Here is a 17,749-nt window from a genome sequence, read left to right on the forward strand (position 1 = left end):
AAGAAACACTACTGAATTAATGCAGTATGTCATCACTTGATACAGAAACAGTCACATTCTTTTTGTTTTTAGTTTTAAACTTTTTCAAATATATGGCAAATTCTAGAGAATAAAAGTAAGCACCCTGAGTTTTAGACTGTCATGTTCACTTCTAAAATATTAAGAAAATAATACTTCGCAGATGCTGCTGAAGTCTTTTGTACCTCCAACTGATGTCTTTTCAACCTTTTTCCCTACATGTATTTATTTAGATATGTGTCTTTGCCATTGATGTTTTAACACTTTGATTACTCATATATATGGCCACAGATGCTACTTTTCATGCTTTTTAATTTTCTATTAGTGTTATACCATGTTTGCCCAACTACGCACTGTTCTTTTCATTATTAGATTTTGAGATTTACGCGGCTAAACTGAGATCTAGCTTAGTCATTTTACCACTCGACAATACTCCATTGTATGACTGTACCATAGTGTGTTTATATATCCCCATACTGGAGAACATTTGAGTTGTTTCCAACTGTTTGCTGTCACAGACAGCACTGCAGTGAACATTCCCAAGAACGTGAGGCAGCCTGTTTTCTTTTTTTTAATTTTATTTATTTATTTTTTTTAATTAATTTTATTCTATTCTCAAACTTTACATAATTGTATTAGTTCTGCCAAACAACAAAATGAATCCACCACGGGTATACATGTGTTCCCCATCCTGAACCCCCCTCCCTGCTCCCTCCCCACACCATCCCTCTGGGTCGTCCCAGTGCACCAGCCCCAAGCATCCAGTATCGTGCATTGAACCTGGACTGGCATCTCGTTTCATACATGATATTTTACATGTTTCAATGCCATTCTCCCAAATCTTCCCACCCTCTCCCTCTCCCACAGAGTCCATAAGACTGTTCTATACGTCAGTGTCTCTTTTGCTGTCTCGTATACAGGGTTATCGTTACCATCTTTCTAAATTCCATATATTTTTAAACTTTACAATATTGTATTAGTTTTGCCAAATATCGAAATGAATCCACCACAGGTATACCCGTGTTCCCCATCCTGAACCCTCCTCCCTCCTCCCTCCCCTACCCTCCCTCTGGGTCGTCCCAGTGCACCAGCCCCAAGCATCCAGTACCGTACATCGAACCTGGACTGGCGACTCGTTTCATACATGATATTATACATGTTTCAATGCTATTCTCCCAAATCTCCCCACCCTCTCCCTCTCCCACAGAGTCCATAAGACTGATCTATACATCGGTGTCTCTTTTGCTGTCTCGTACACAGGGTTATTGTTACCATCTTTCTAAATTCCATATATATGTGTTAGTATACTGTATTGGTGTTTTTCTTTCTGGCTTACTTCGTGGGTTTAGTTGCTTTGAAAACAGGCTGCCTCAATGTGAGGCAGCCTGTTTTCAAAGCAACTAAACCCACACATAGAGTCTGTAACTCCTCAACAATGGATCACATGTGTTTTCTAATTTTTAAACTTCCAAATAGTCTAATCAGACCCTTGGGCTGGTTCATAATATTCCACAGCTGACAGAGCACAAAAACCAGGATCCAGCCTCCCAGTCTCAGTATAGCTGCTCACGCCACTTTCTTGATGTTCACTCAACCTCTAAGTGTCAGTAATTACTACATCCCTCATTATTGATACATTACAGCTAATACCATGAATTAAGGCAAATTGGAAGTGGTCAAATAACCATGATTGGTCAAAAAAAATGCATGATTTAAGGCAAATTGGAAGTGGTCAAACAGGAGATGGCAAGAGTGAACATCAACATTTTAGGAATCAGTGAACTAAAATGGACTGAGATGTGTGAATTTAACTCAGATGACCATTATATCTACTACTGTGAGCAAGAATCCCTAAGAAGAAACAAAGTAGCTCTTGTAGTCAACAAGAGTCTGAAATGCACTACTTGGATGCAATCTCAAAATGACAGAATGATCTCTGTTTGTTTCCAAGGCAAATCATTCAATATCAAAGTAATCCAAGTCTATGCCCCAACCAGTAATGCTGGAGAAGGTGAACTTGAACGGTTCTAGCAAGACCTACAAAGACCTTCTAGAACTATCACCCAAAAAAGATGTCCTTTTCATTATAGGGGACTGAAATGCAAAAATAGGAAGTCAAGAAACACCTGGAGTAACAGGAAAATTTGGCCTTGGAGTACAGAATGAAGCAGGGCAAAGCGTAACAGAGGTTTGCCAAGGGAACGCACTGTTTACAGCAAACACCCTCTTGCAACAACATAAGAGAAGACTCTACACATGGACATCACCAGATGGTCAATACCGAAATCAGATTGACTACATTCTTTGCAGTCAAAGATGAATAAGCTCTATACAGTCAGCAAAAACAAGACCAGGAGCTGACTGTGGCTCAGATCATGAACTCCTTATTGCCAAATTCAGACTTAAATTGAAGAAAGTAGGGAAAACCACTAAACTATTCATGTGTGACACAAATCAAATCCCTTATGATTATACAGTAGAAGTGATAAATAGATTCAAGGGACTAGATCTGATAGAGTGCCAGATGAACTATGGACAGAGGTTGGTGACATTGTACAGGAGGCAGTGATCAAGACCATCCCCAAGAAAAAGAAATGCAAAAAGGTAAAATGGTTGTCTGAAGAGGCCTTACAAATAGCTGAGAAAAGAAGAGAAGAGAAAGGCAAAGGAGAAAAGGAAAGATGTAGCCATTTGAATCCAGAGTTCCAAAGAATAGCAAGGAGAGATCAGAAAGCCTTCCTCAGTGATCAGTGCAAAGAAATAGAGGAAAACAATAGAATGGGAAAGACTAGAGATCTCTTCAAGAAAATTAGAGATACCAAGGGAACATTTCATGCAAAGATGGGCACAGTAAAGGACTGAAATGGTATGCACCTAACAGAAGCAGAAGAGATTAAGAAGAGGTAGCAAGAATACACAAAAGAACTATACAAAAAAGATCTTCATGACCAGATAACCATGATGGTGTGATCACTCACCTAGAGTCAGACATCCTAGAATGCAAAGTCAAGTGGGCCTTAGGAAGCATCACTATGAACAAAGTTAGTAGAGGTGATGGAATTCCAGTTGAGCTCTTTCAAATCCTGAAAGATGATGCTGTAAAAGTGCTGCACTCAATACACCAGCAAATTTGGAAAACTCAGCAGTGGCCACAGGACTGGAAAAGGTCAGTTTTCATTCCAATCCCAAAGAAAGGCAACGCCAAAGAATGCTCAAACTACTGGACAATTGCACTCATCTCACACACTAGCAAAGTAATGCTCAAAATTCTCCAAGCCAGGCTTCAACAGTACATGAACTGTGAACTTTCAGATGTTCAAGCTGGTTTTAGCAAAGGCAGAGGAACCAGAGATCAAACTGCCAACATATGCTGGATCACAGAAGACGCAAGAGAGTTCCAGAAAAACATCTACTTCTGCTTTATTGATTACGCCAAAGCTTTTGACTCTGTGGATCACAACAAACTGTGGAAAATTCTTAAAGAGATGGGAATACCAGACCACCTGACCTGCCTCCTGAGAAATCTGTATGCAGGTCAAGAAGCAATAGTTAAAACTGGACATGGAACAACAGACTGGTTCCAAATTGGGAAAGGAGAACATCAGGGCTGTGTACTGTCACCCAAATGCTAGGCTGGATGAAGCACAAGCTGGAATCAAGATTGCCAGGAGAAATATCAATAACCTCAGATATGTAGATGACACCACCCTTAATATGACAGAAAGCAAAGAAGAAATTAAGAGCCTCTTGATGAAAGTGAAAGAGGAGAGTGAAAAAGTTGGCTTAAAAATCAACATTCATAAAACTTAAGATCACAGCATTCAGTCCCACCACTTCATGGCAAAAAGATGGAGAAACAATGGAAACAGTGAGAGACTTTATTTGGGAGGGGCTCCAAAATCACTGCAGATGGTGACAGCAGTCATGAAATTAAAAGACGCTTGCTCCTTGGAAGAAAAGCTATGACCAACCTAGACAGCATATTAAAAAGCAGAGACATTATTTGCCAACAAAGGTCCGTCTAGTCAAAGCTATTATTTTTCCAGTAGTCATGTATGAATGTGAGAGTTGGACTACAAGGAAAGCTGAGCACTGAAGAATTGATGCTTTTGAACTGTGGTGTTGGAGAAGACTCTTGAGAGTCCCTTGGACTGCAAGGAGATCAAACCAGTTAATCAGGCCTAAAAGAAATCAGTCCTGAATATCCATTGGAAGGACTGATGCTGAAGCTGAAACTCTAATACTTTGGCCATCTGATGCAAAGAACTGACTCACTGGAAAAGACCCTGATGCTGGGAAAGATTGAAGGCGGGAGAAGGGGACAACAGAAGATGAGATGGTTGGATGGTATCACCAACCTGATATACATGAGTTTGAGTAAGCTCTGGGAGTCGGTTATGGACAGGAAAGCCTGGCATGCTGCAGTCCATGGGGTAGCACAGAGTCAGACATGACTGAGCACCTGAAATGAACCGAACAGCTAACACCCACCAACAATGTAAAAATGAGCACACTATGCATCAGTTAACATTTCCCAGCCCAAATCTTTTTAGTTTCTGATCAGCCATCATTGAATAAATATTTATTGAAGTCAGTAGTATCAGGCACTGTTCCAGGCACTGACAATCAAATGATGAGGCAGAACCTGTTCCCATGGAGCTTGAATTCTGATAGGAAAAGACAGGCAATAAACAAACAAATAAGTGGACATAAACTATATCAGATAGGGACAAATGCTATGATAAAAATTTAAATTGTGATATGATAAAATATAATTAGAAGTGGAATCTCAGTCTCATAACAGAAACAAATGATAATTATGTGAAAGTGTTAGCTAATGTTAAAGGGGTGTATTACATAAGTATATTGAATGAACACATTGTATACCTTAAGCTTACATAATGTTATATGTCAATTATATCTCATAAAGCTGGAAAAATAAAAAAATTTAATTTCCAAAAATAAATTTAAAAAAAATTTGTAAACTGGCTGTTCTAATATAGATGGCCAATAGGCATATGAAAAGATGTTCAACATCACTAATTATTAAAGAAATGCAAATCAAAACCACAATGAGGTAATACTTCACATCAATCAGAACTGCTATCATCAAAATGTCTACAAACAATAAATGCTAAGAAGGTGTGGGGAAAAGGGAACCCTCCTACATTGTTGGTGGGAATGTAAACTGGTGCAACCACTATAGAGAACAGCATGGAGGTTCCTTAAAAAACTAAAACTAGAGTTACCATATGGTTCAGCAATATCACCGCAGGTCATATGGCCAGAAAAGACGAAAACTGGAAAAAGTACATGCACCCCAATGTTCATAGCAGCTCTGTTTACAATAGTCAAAGCATGGAAGCAACCTAAATGTCCATCAACAGATGAATAAAGATGTGGCATATATATAATTGAATATTACTCAGCCATAAAGAAGAGTGAAATAATGCCATTTGCAACAATATGGATGAACCTAGAGATTATCACAACAAATTAAGCCAGAGGGAGAAAGAAAAATATCATATGATATCATGTGTATGTGGAATAAAAATAATACAAATGAACTGCTTTACAAAACAGAAACAGACTCATAGACATAGAGAACAAATTTGTGGTTACGTGGGGAGGGTAAATTAAAGTATGGGATTAACAGATACATACGACTATATATAAAACAGACAAACAACAAGGATTTATTGTGTAGCACAGGGAACTATGCTATCATAGATTGGCATCACCAACTAAATTGACATGAGTTTGAGCAAACTCCAGAAGATAGGGAAGCCTGGCATGCTGCAGTCCTTGGGACTGCAAAGTCAAACATGACTTAGTGACTGAACAACAACAACAGGAAGCTATATTCAAAATCTTATAATAGACTAAAAGGGAAATTAATCTGAAAAAGAATTAGATATATGCATGAATGCATACCAGAGAAGGCAATGACACCCCACTCCAGCACTCTTGCCTGGAAAATCCCATGGACCGAGGAACCTGGTGGGCTGCAGTCCATGGGGTCGCTAAGAGTTGGACACAACTGAGCGACTTCACTTTCACTTTTCACTTTCATGCATTGGAGAAGGAAATGGCAACCCGCTCCAGTGTTCTTGCCTGGAGAATCCCAGGGATGGGGAAGCCTGGTGGACTGCCGTCTATGGGGTCTCACAGAGTCGGACACGACTGAAGCGACTTAGCAGCAGCAGCATGAATGCATACATATACATAGATACACACATATATATATATATCTGAATCACTTCGTTATACACCTGAAACACTGTAAATCAACTATACTTCAATTTTTTTTAATGAAAAAAAAAAATACTGCTATTCTAGACCAGTGGTGTATAACAACTTTCTGCAATAATGGAACAGTTCTACAGCTACATTGTCCAATATGGTAGCTATCAGCCACACTTGAAATGTGGCTGGTCCTTCTGAAGAAGTAAATTTTATTTTAAATTATTTACTGAATTTTAATTATTCAATAATATAAATTTAAATGCAAATAGCTACATGTGGCTAGTGTCTACTGAAATGGACATGGTTGCTTGCCCAGAGTCATAATATTAGTAAGTGGCAGAGATGAAATCTGAACCCAAGGAATCTGGCATCAGAGTTTATATTTCTAATCACCACATCATATTGCCCCTATCAGGACATTAGCTGAAAGCAGTCATCCCAAGAGGTTTTGCTTTTTTGTTAGTTTGACAGTACGGCCTGTTTTTATGCTGATGAATAATAGTGGAAAGTGAAAACCTGATGATGCAGACGAGAGAGAATGTATAAGGAGACATCGTGAAAAGATGAGAGGGGATGAGATCCAGAACACAAGGAAGTAGTTGGCCTTTGACAGAAACAGTGAGTTTCATGCTTAGTATTAGTAACAACCAGATGGGGAGTGGGGAGGAGCAGAAAATGGGACTGATGTGGTAGGTAGATTTGGATATTTGCTTGTTGCTCTGACTTCTCAATAAAGTGAGGCACATTATCTTCTGAGAAAAAAAGAAAAAGGAACCAGAAGACATAGGTTTGACAAGAGAGGGAGAGGTATGATAGAGGTAATTTTGGAGAATGGTTAAGTGTAGTGGGATGTTAGATATTATTAAGGGCTTATTGGAAACTTGTGGTCATGAATTTTAAATGAAACCGCTCATCATAGTTATTTGTTTTTCTCCAGCAATTATAGCTGATTGGATACAGGCACAGAGAAAGTAATTATGTGGCATAAGTATAAAGAAGGGAGAGTGGGATGAGGGAATTAAGGGTGTTTGCAAGGGAGTGATTAAACATGAAATCCAAGTTGGGTGAGGAAGGAAATGAGGGCATGAGAGTGAGTGACAGTGAAAATAGTAAAATCTGTAATTGCAATCAAAACATGAATGAGGAGCTGTTTGCTTTCTTTTATTTTTATGGGACCTGACAGGCTGCTTCTAAAATCTGTATGAAAGCACAAAGGGTCAAGGAGACCTAGGACGGTCCTGAAATCCATGCTGGGGGACTTTCCGTATCAGATACTAGGATTTACTTTTTTTTTTTTTTAATTATTTTTATTTATTTTTTGGCCTTGCTGTGGGGCATGTGGGATCTTAGTTCCCTGACCAGGGATTGAACCTGCATCCCCTTGGAAGCACAGAGTCTTAACCACTTGACCGCCAGGGAAGTCCCTAGGATTTACTTTAAAGATATATAACTGAAGCTGTGGTATTGACCACAGAGGTCAATGAAGTATTGGTCACAACTAACAGGATAGAGAGCTCATGAATATATAGAAACCTGATTTAAGGCTGAGCAGACATTGTACATAGTGTTGAATGAGGCTGATAAAGTTGGTTATCCATATTAAAAAAAAAGATCCTTAACTCATATCATACTTATGGATTAATGACTTTAATATGAAAATCAAAACTATAAAACTTTTCCAAGAAAATAAAAAATATATTTATAATCTTGGAGTAAAGAACAATTTTTTTTAAAAAACAAAAAGCACAACCACAAAAGAAGTAACTGACAAATTTGAATATATGAAAATTAGTAACTTCTGTTCAAACAACATAATAAAGTAAAAAGATAAGCCACAAACTAGGAAAAGGTATTTTCAACACATATCACCTCAAATGGATTCTAATCCAGAATATATAAAGAATTTCTACAAGTCCATTGGAATCAATCCAATTTAGGAAAATAAGCAAAAGACACAAATAGGCATTTCACAGAATAGGAAATTATCTAGAAACATAAAAATGATGCTCAAATTCATTAATATGTATGGTAATCAGAGAAATGAAAATTAAAAACACAATGAAATATCACTTTATACCTTTAGATTGTCTTTGGGCTCCCCAAGCTTTTACGAGGCTGCAGGCTGAGAAAACTACTTCACTGTAAATATGAACAGTGTTTATAGAAAAGGAAGGATGACTCAGAGTTCCGAGACAAGAACCATGGAGAATCATTCCCAAGGGAGCAGGATGGGCCCATTTAAAAGAACAGGTGGGGACCTCCCTGGTGGACCAGTGGCTAAGACTCCAGGCTCCTAACGCGGGGGACTGGGTTTTGATCCTGGTGTGGGAATTAGATTCCGCAGGCATCAACTAAAAGATATCCTGTGCTGCAATGATGATGGAAGAACCCATGTGCCATAACTAAGACCCAGGACAGGCCAAATAAACAAATTTTTGAAAAGATTAAAAAATAAAAGAAGAGATGACATATGCTTTAGCTAGATTTCAGAATTAGACCAATGCCAACTATGTCCTTTTGCCAGGACTGTTAATTTATGGTAGAGTTATCCTATCCTGTATCACCACAGTATCTTGGGAGTGCAGAGGGAAGATACACTTGTCTCTTTAGCTCAAAGCCTTTGCATTAATAGAAACCATACTCAAGGTGTGGTACCCAAAGAATTGTATCTGTACTTGATTAGACGAGCAGCTTCTGCCTTAGAACATGCACTCTCAGTCCCTAGAGCCCTGAGCCATCATGTAAAAAGTCTAGGCTACTCTTCTGAAAAAGAGGCGTGTGGAGGAGCACTGAGGTTACCAGACATGTGACTATATAGCTCAGTCAGGCCTGCAGGAGACCTCAGTCCCAGTCACTATCTGACTACAACTACATTTGAGATTCCCCAAGAGAAAACCACCCAGCTGAGCACAGTCAACTCTCAGAACCATGGAGAAAATAATAAATAATAATAAATCCTAACACTTTAGGATATTTGTTACACAGTGATAAACCAGACAACATGGTTTTGAGCCCCCTTATCATCTTAACTCTCATCTATCTAAGCCAGTACTGTTATGGAAATGTTTTTCTTTTTCTTAATAATCTTGCCTGCTTTCCAAAGAAGGTGTGTCCTATTACTCTAGAGGGTTCCTAGTTTTGACAAATGCCATGGTGGATTTGGGTATAAAAACATGGAGGTAAGAGACAGCAGTAGAAAAGAGGTTCAAGTTGAGTGGCTCTGATTTATAATGGAATTCAAAATGCCTAGGGAAAATTGAGGAAGAGACAAGAGACAGGAAAGATGGCAAAGTATCAGAAAAAATACAGAGAAAGAACTTTCAGTGGTCACACAATAGTAAAGAGACAATAAAGCTCAGAAAAGTCTGATGGAAGGAATAAGTTGTTAACTTTGGAGTATACCATGTAAAACCTCTCCCCTGACTTATGAATCTTCAGTGAAAACCACATTGCTCACATTCTGATGTGAGCAGATTCCTTATCATAAGCATGAAGCATGAAGCATGGAACAGAAGAATGATGGAGCAGTTGAGACCTGGGTTACATTTTAGAAAAATGTTGACTACCACAAGTATTTAATCCTGTAACCTGGCATTAAAGAAGTCCCCTAAATGAAAATTAATCCATTAATAGACATTTTGGGATACAGCTGTTCAGTAATTTTGAGCCATTAAGCTTACTCTTATATAGCCTATTTCTCTCCATTTTATTTGAAAGAGTATCACAGGATCCAGCTAAACATCTTGATGAAACTCACATGCTATCTATATAAAGGCCACTCCTCTTAACTGTCAGTTTATCAACCATGTCAAAAAAGTAATTAGATCCATCTGACATCATGTGTTCTTAGAATCACGCATCTTCCCTCTGTGTTCAAAAAAGTCTGTCCTCTTAATTCATCATTCTATAGTCTTGATAGGAGCTGACATTAAGCTCACCAGTAACTGCCTCTTAGATGGTGTTCACTGCTGCCTGAAACCTAGTGTACTGATTAATCCAGCCACGTTTGGAAGAGAATTTTCCCTGAATCAGGATACTATTGGACTTTGATGATGCTGGGATAGCCCTGTGTATTGTCCAATGGAAACATGTACAGACATGTGACATGAGCCTGAAACTTAGACATGTTGCCTTCCCCCGACATATTGGCTACCTCTAAGGATCCCACATCTTGGTTCTATATGCATAAAGCAGTATCCTAAAAATAATGCCCCTGGGAAACATCTAACCCTGAAGTCTCTAATTAGAAGGTTTAATAGCTCCAGTGTCAAAGGCTAGCTACCTGCTAGTAGCTTAGCCTTGAAAAGTTTTAAGAAAATCACAGTGACCTACCAGCAATTTTTGTTGGAGAACCAAGAAGTGAAAAGCTAAAATGACAAGGACCAAGAATTTGTTAGTAGAGTAGCAGGGTATAAATTCAAATATGCATCTAAGAAAGAAGGGATGCTGACTGAAGTTGCTGACCTAAGGAAAAGGAATTCAACTCTGAAATAAAGCTGGAAAGGCAGAATGGGGGCAAGTGTCTGGACCTGCTGTCTGGACATGATGACAGATTTAGAAATTCAAATGAAAAGTGAATAAAGGAGCAAAAGAAAAGCTGGTATTAAGGCTAGGAATGTCGCTGCATGTCTGGAACTTCCTTCCTGTCAATACACAGACCCTGGTGATCCCTTCCCTTACATCTCTTATTACTTTCTAAAGATAAACTGTTTCAAACAGTTTGGCTCTGTGAGTGGTAAGACGAATAAACAAGCTTCCCTGCTTTAAAAGAGGTATGGATACAGACTGTGGGAAATAAATCACGTTTAATAAATGAAGATATTGCAATATGTATAAAAAGACATCATGCTCTAAAAGGGATGCTCTGTAAGCCTAGAATGATGAAATATGTTTTAGGTGCTGATCAGCTACCAAAGCTCATTTATGCCTATTCCCAGCTGCCCCCACTTCCCACCTACATCTTCTATAGAGGAGGATGCATAAGTCAGAGAATCTCTTTCCAACTCTCCCTCACAGCAAGTGTGTGTGTGTGTGTGTGTGTGTGTGTGTGTGTGTGTGCACGAGCACGTGCACCCCCTATACAGTAAAACCAGGAACATTCCTTGGTATTTAAGTTGTTGGACAAAGTACAATAGGTGAAATAGATTCTTATTGTTCACTCTAGTGCACTCAACAAACACTTATTAAATTCTTTTTTAAAAATTACTACAAGCCAGATACTATGATAGATGGCTGAGCTAGAACGATGAACAAGACAAAGTCCCAGGCCCAAGGAACTCTTAGTTTATTCTGAAAAACTGAGCTGTGAATGTGAGAATAAAAGTGAATTGCAGAGTTCTGTTTTGGAAAGGAGAAGAAAAGTTTCACAAAAACGGAGTCAGGTAAGCTATCTCTTAAGAAAGGAATTAAAGTTTACCAGATGGACACGAGAGGGTATGGCTTTGGGAAACACCACAGTCAAGCTCAAATCTGTTCAAGAAGCGAAATAATTTTCAGTTTTTCCTATTTACTGATTCTAACAGACCAGAGCAATATATCCCAGCAACTGATCACTCATTTCCAACATTACTGCTGCAGTTGTTACTGCTGTTCAGTTGCCAAGTTACGTCTGACTCTTTGTGACCCCAGGGACTGAAGCATCCCAGGCTTCCCTGTCTTTCATCTTCTGCCGGAGTTTGTGCAAACTCATGTCTATTGAGTCTGTGATTACATCTAACCATCTCATCCTCTGTCACCCCCTTCTCCTCCTGCCCTCAATCTTTCCTAGGATCAGCGTCCTCTTTGTTGCAGTTACTCTGATCTAAAGAAACATGTACTCATCTCTTTCCCCCAGAGATATTGCTGTGGTTTGATTTTCATGTATTAATACAACCTTTGGGATAACTGTCACTCCCTCCTTTACTCAGGATAGTACAAATTACTGACAGAAAAACCATTGGCTAATGAAGAATAAATGTAGAAACATTCTATCATTCCTTTTCTATTCCACTGGCTCTGAAAAATTCTATATCCAGCCTGGAGCTATGTTTAGACAACCATAATACAACCCACTCAGAAAAGTTAAAATTCCAATTGATCAAAAGGACATTTCCCTATAATGGAAAGAAAATGCAAACAGGCTAAGTACTCAACAATTTGGTTTAGTTGATTATGGTGCATCAACATGACAGAAAATTTTTCAATTTCCAAAAATGATAATTAAAATGATTATACGTGATATGTGGGAAAAGAAAATGCAAAACAGTTTACACACACAATTGCATTAAAATGCATCTGCTTGTGGAATGTTACTTGGGAGTAACATGAAAAAATTTTAGTAATTGCAGTGGGGACTGCAATTCTGGCGTATTTTTCTTTTCAAATTTTTCTCTAATGATATCAGTGGGTCATCTTCTAATTGTTTAAAGTTTGGTGTTTCACAGTGCCTGGGTGTGGTTGCTGAATTAAGTCTACCATCTTTGTTCTTCATACTTTGTTACAATTAACACAACCCAAGACCACAAGAACTGTTTCATGCTACTCTCCTTGAATGTGTGCCTGCTAAGTCACTTTAGTCATGTCCTGGTCTTTGCGACCCCATGGACCCCATGGACTCCCATTGCCTGCCAGACTTCTCCATCCATTGGATTCTCCAGTATACTGCAGTGGGTTGCCACGCCCTCCTCCAGGAGGTCTTCCGCAGGTGGGTTCTTTACCACTAGCGCCACCTGGGAAGCCCCACTGAACTTAGTGACAGAGACAAAATATCTCATCTTACACTCTATGATCAAAAACATTTTAATACAGAACATTTCCTTTAACTTCACTAAACTTTTCTTCACTAGCAGTGCCATCTCTACTACTTCTTTTATTTAATAAAGTTTTATTTTTCAAAAGGTACAGCTGGAAGGACCTGTTCATGCATCTTTGCCAGTGGCTGGGGCATCTCCACCCTTGGTGTTGTAAGATACTTGATCTCTGTGCTTTGAAACCAGCTTAATAAGTCCTTTACTAAGGAGCTCCTGAAAGGCTGCCCTGGCCAGAGAACTGTGAATCCTTAGTCTCTCAGAGATGACAGTGAGGCTGTGAGCTTCTGGTTGGAAACTTCCTTACAGAGTTTGTCAAACAAGTCTAGGTTATTGAGCTGGTCTCAAACTCTGTCTTTGGATCACTTCTTTTTGGCCTTGCCCCCAGATTTGTTCATTGGATCTTTGTTTTTCTTGGCCGACTTTCTGGCATCTTTCTTCTTTCTTATTCTTGTCCTTGGGCAGCATCAGTGAAGTTCGGAGAGCAACTGCTACCGCTTAGCCTCACTAAGCTGTTGGACAAAAAGCCTATCACTTCTGCTGGCATATTTTTGGCTACTGGAAAAATAATAATGTAATAATTAAGAGTTATTACATTATTATTAATAACTTAGTCTAGTGGTTCAGACTCCATACTCCCAATCCAGGGGGCCAGGGTTCAATTCCAGGTCAGGGAACCAGATCCCGCATGCAACAACTAAAGATTCTACATGCCACAAGAAGATGGAAGATCCTGGGTGCCACATGTAAGACCCAGCACAACCAAATAAATTTTAAAAAAATGAGTAGGGCCTGTCTTCCTCCTTCTGGTTCTATTATCTTGGATGAATCACTTATCCTCTCTGTACTTCACTTGCTTGTCAGTAGAGTAAGGTGACAATAATTGTGGTAATATTTCCAACTGAATATTGAATTCCAATTGTGATGACAATTCATGGGGTTGTCATAAAGATGCAATGTGATGATCCAGGCCAAGTCTGGCCTATGCTCTCAATCACCAGTAACTATTTATTGTTCTTACGCTTGACTCATGGTGGGGTACAACTATTCCTGACACCATTTATGCAGTTCTGGGCCACTCTCTAAACTTCTCCTGGCATACGTCCTTCTTTTCATCTTTTATTCATATCTTTTTAAAATCTGAGTTTACTAGACAGCTCTCTGGAAATGATACCTTCTTCTTTTCCTTGTTTTTTTTCACTGGATCATCTGTGATGACAACATAAGAATTATTTTATGTAAAAGAATCCTCTCCTACTTGAATCATATTTTCCTCAAAGAGTTTCATGTCACAGAATCATGCCCATCTTTTTAATGAACTTTTCCAAACATGTATTCCTACAGGTTGAGGTTCACATGGAATGATTCTGGCCTTCATCCTCTCTGGCTATCCTTAATTGAGGTGAGGATATCCTTAACATATATAAGGATATCCTATATGTCCTTAACATGTAGCTTTTTATTCTTCTAAACCAAAAAAAAAGACACAAATGGTATACAAATGAATAAAAAAATAAAAAGCAAGTCACTCCCTCTTCTCCCAGAGGCAAACATTGTTATGTGTTTTGTGTATTCTCTGGAAATACTCTATGCATTTTGACGCACATTATATTTGCATACATATACATGTGTGTACATATCCCATTTTAAACCCCAACTGCATCAGACCATACACCCTGCCCTACAAGTCGCTTTTTACTCAGAAGTATACCTTGGAGTTTGTTTCTTATCAGCACAAATAACATTTCTTTTTTTCTACAGCTGTGTAATTTCCTAAATATGGATAAATCCTAATTTTTTCACCAGTCCCATATCAATGTTCATTTGGGACATTTCTATTATTATGTTATTACAAACATTTTGGAAAAAATGTCTTTAATGTATTATATATACAGTTTGAAAGTGAAAGTGGCTCAGTCGTGTCCAACTCTTTGCGACCCCATGGACTGTAGTCCATGGAATTCTCAAGGCCAGAATACTGATGTGGGTAGCCTTTCCCTTCTCCAGGGTATCTTCCCAAACCAGTGATCAAACCCAGGCCTCCTGCGTTGCAGGTGGATTCTTTACCAGCTGAACCACATGGGAAGCCCAAGAATACTAGAGTGGGTAGCCTATCCCTTCTCCTACTGATTTCCCAGGAATAGAACTGGGTCTCCTGCACTGCAGGCAGATTAACGAATCTCTCCTGCGGGAGACTGTGTTCAATCCCTGGGTTGGGAAGATCCCCTGGAGAAGGGAAAGGCTACCCACTCCAGTATTCTGGCCTGGAGAATTCCATGGACTGTATAGTTCATGGGGTCACAAAGAGTTGGATATGACTGAGTGAATTTCACATTCTTAAGTTGAACACATAATATATATACAGTTTATATAGTATATAAATAACAAAACTGCATAAATAATTTTGTAGTCTTCCTTTTCCACATATCTTATATTTTGGAAGTTTTAGAAACTTACTTTCAGTTCTCCTGTTACATATAAAAAAATGAATATCATCCTTAATAATTCAGATGTCATAAGAAATGTCATTCTGATTCATTGTAATTCTGACCTTTGAGGATATAGGATATATTAGAGTTGTCTAAACAAAGCTTCCAGCAGATTATAGAATTCTGCAGAGCCAATGAGATGAGAAAAAAAATGATATAAATATTTCTTCTCCTTAGCAAACTATTTCTGTCAGTGACAAATAAGTTCCATATTTAGAGTTGTCAAACAAAGAAACTTAAGGTCATCATCTCCATTATAGCAAATCTGTGAATAATATTTGTTAAAGTCCTGGAAATATAAAAGCTGATGCAAGGAATACACGAATTGAAGAGTACAGTCAAACTGTGCCCCAAACAGGCTGTACAAAGTACTTGACTTCCTCACGTTTCTCATCACCCTGTTCATTACCAGCAAATTTTACCTTATGGTCAAAATTTGACCATGAGCATACAGTTTTCTATCTGTATCCTTAACATTCTGAGAGATAAATCAAGAATTGTTCTCTGTACTGTTTTTAGCCAGACAGGTCTTTGAGAAAAACGCAGTTCCATCAGAATCCCTTTTTACCGACATTCTGAATTGACTTGTCAGATCCTGGATGGCTACCAGTGAACAACGGGAAGACCTGGGAATTTAAACTAAAGGTGGCCTTGCTATGCAGTATCATCAGTTCATTCTTCTAATGATGAACCAGCTTTATTTAACCATTTGGATCTGATTTGTTTACTGTCTCTAGGCTGTAATGTAGTTAATAAAAATGAAGAGTGAATTTTCAGATTTGTTACTAGCTTTAGCTACTCTTTAATGACTTAAGACGATAAAGGTTCTAGGGCAGAAAATCAAAGGCTTTTGGCTCTTTCCAGACTATAGATCTTAAGTTCTGTAGCACTTCAGAGATGATGGCTGCTGCCAACAGAACTTATCACAAATCAGAGGCATTTCTCAGTGTGAAGAGTCTCGCTTCTTCCTTTTTACGTACAGTACAGTGTCACTGCACTGAATCATCCCACACACAGAATCCAGTGTGAGACACTATACAGTTCATCCATTAGCTCAACAAAAAGTAAGTATCCACTCTGCCAGACTCTATTCCAGGTCCTGAGATAAGGATATGAACAAAACAAACAAAAATTACTACTTTCCTGGAGCTCACATTCTAGTGAGGTAGGGTAAGTCAATAAACAGAATATGTAAAATATAAAATATTTTGGACAGTAAGAAGTGTTGCAAAAAAAATAAATTATACTTTAAAATGAATATAGGAAATCCAAACAAGGTTGGTAGATGGTTTCAATGTCAGTATCTTGGTTATGATGTTGTATAGTTATCTTTGGGGGAAATGAGGCAAAAGGTACATGGGATCTCTGTTTTATTTCTTACCATTGTGTGTGAGTCTACAATTATCTCAGTAAAAATTTCCATTAAAATTTTTAACTGGAAGGTCCACTACTGAAGAGTGATCGGATTAGGGTTTACTGAACAGATAACAGAGAGCTAAGACCAGAAACTGGTGAAACAGCAAGACATGGAGTGAGACTGCTCCAGTCAGAGGGACCACAGGAACCAGACAAAGCTGGCCTGTAGGGTTCCAGAAGCTGCTGTCAACAGGGGTGGCTAGAAACAAGGGACGGAAAGAGCAAGCTAAGGGGAGAGGCCACTTTACAGAATCTGGCTTTTACTCTGAATGAGGGGGAAAGCAACCAGATGGTTCTGGGCAGAGGAGCGGCGTATCTGGTTTTATTAGTGTTATTCTGGTCTCTGTGTTAATATTAGACAGTAGAAACCAAAGAATGAACTACAGTATCAAAACATGCATAGCATTCTTTCAAATCACTCAGACGCCAAGGTAAAATACCTCTGTCTATGCATTCTGAATTCACTGACTCAGGGAGTTTTCTCAGATTCACAAGAAATAGTTTCATAGAAGTTTTCCTAACCCATCAGGTGACAAAATAATTCAATCTGACTTTCGCGCATGAACTCCTCCCATGAAGCTTTGCTTAAATTTTTTTTTTATTCCATCAGTATTTAGATTCTACAAAAGGAGAGTAGCTCCAAGAAGTTACCATGGGAAAACGTTCCTCTGAAAAACCAGTATGTTTCTTCTATTTCCCAAATCACTTTTATTAATTTTTTTTTGCTTTTCATGTTTTAGTAATATCTCCTGAATTTGACAACTGGAGAATCAGTAAGCATCTGATGGTATAGTT

At 38.6% G+C, this 17,749-nt stretch overlaps 1 pseudogene; it reads right to left on the bottom strand.

Annotated features, from left to right (window-relative positions):
* Window positions 1–13,160: 13,160 nt before the first annotated feature.
* LOC133234016 (small ribosomal subunit protein eS25-like) lies at window positions 13,161–16,112 on the bottom strand (annotated as a pseudogene).
* Window positions 16,113–17,749: the final 1,637 nt, after the last annotated feature.

The sequence above is a fragment of the Bos javanicus genome, chromosome 21, assembly GCF_032452875.1.
Source record: "Bos javanicus breed banteng chromosome 21, ARS-OSU_banteng_1.0, whole genome shotgun sequence".
Taxonomy (NCBI): Eukaryota; Metazoa; Chordata; class Mammalia; order Artiodactyla; family Bovidae; genus Bos; species Bos javanicus.